Here is a 1576-nt window from a genome sequence, read left to right on the forward strand (position 1 = left end):
CACCGCAGCCTCGACCTGCTGGGCTCCAGCGATCCTTCCGCCTCAGCCTTCCAGGTAGCCGGAATTATAGGCGCGTGCTACCACGCCTGGCTAATTTTTTGATTTATTGTAGAGATGAGGTCTCGCTGCCCAGGCGGGTCTCGAACCCGCGGGCTCAGGCAATCCACTCACCTCAGCCTCCCAAAGGCTCGGGATTACAGGCTAAGCCACCGAGCCCGACTCAAATACTTTTTAAAAGCCCAGTGTGATAGTTAGGAAAAAAAACCTGCATCCTAGAAATGGGAGTTTTAAAAATAGGGGCAAGGGAAGGATAACTTCTGTGGTTTCTGACCCTCAAGGGTCAGACAAGAATTTATGTTTGACATTTGGGGATTTTCTGAAGTGAGGGGTGGAAGGAAGGAAGGAAGGCAGACTCAGCGAGATGAGAAAGCTCCAGGGAAAAGGGTGCTTCTGGCATATTCTTTTTTTTTTCCTTTGCATTGGAGTCTCACTCTGTCGCCCAGGCTGGAGTGCAGTGGCGCCATCACGGCCACTGCGGTCTCGATTTGTTTGGCTCAGGCAATCCTTCTGCCTCAGCCTTCCAAGTAGCCAGAACTATAGGTGCATGCCACCATGCCTGGCTAATTTTTCTTGATTTATCGTAGAGATGAGGTCTCGCCAAATTGCCTGGGCTGGTCTCAAACCCTTGCGCTCAGGCAGTCCTCTCCGCCTCCCAAAGTGCTGGGATTATAAGCGTAAGCCTCCAGGCACCGGCTGCATATTTCTTCTTAATCAGCACAAAGTTAAGATGCTCCCACCCACTGAGATACTTCTGTTCGGTGTTTGCTATCATGCCATTTGTGTTTGTCAGCTGTTTACTAGTTTAATAGTGATAAACTTTCAGAATCTACAAGGCAGAAAAATCTGAGCCTCTAAAATCTGATTTTACAAAGATAGAATAATTAGAAAGCAAATATTTCTATTATAAACATATTTATTAGTAGTGCAAGCACAATTTTGTATTCGAAACCCTAAAATGGTTGGTCTCTTTAGGTAGTAGATGATTCTTTTTTCTTTTTTTTCTTTTTTTGAGTTGGAGTCTCACTCTGTCGCCCAGGCTGGAGTGCAGTGGCACACTCACGGCCACCCGAGTCGACCTACTGGGCTCCAGCGATCCTTCTGCCTCAGCCTCCCAAGCAGTTGGAACTATAGGTGCACGCTACCACACCTGGCTACTTTTTGATTTATCTGTAGAGACAAAGTCTCGCCAAGTTGCCCAGGCTGGTCTTGAACCCGTAGGCTCAGGCAATCTACTTGCCTCGTCCTCCCAAAGTGCTGGGATTACAGGCTGAGCTACCGAGCCTGGTCGGTACTTTTTCCAGAAACATTGTTTACATACAATCTGCCAGGAACAATGGTCTTTTAAAAGGAGGCACACCTGTGGTTCTAAAATGAGAAAAATGGGAAAGCTAATATTTGGATTCCTCTAGAGGCAAAAGTCCTGAGCTAATTCTTGAGACAATTAGCCAATCCTGTCCATATTTCATTCATCTATCAGAAACATGCAAACATAGTATTTTTTTTTTTTTTTTTTTTT

This window comes from Carlito syrichta, unplaced genomic scaffold (assembly GCF_000164805.1).
Source record: "Carlito syrichta isolate Samal-C Ts95f unplaced genomic scaffold, Tarsius_syrichta-2.0.1 Scaffold303669, whole genome shotgun sequence".
NCBI classification, from domain to species: Eukaryota; Metazoa; Chordata; class Mammalia; order Primates; family Tarsiidae; genus Carlito; species Carlito syrichta.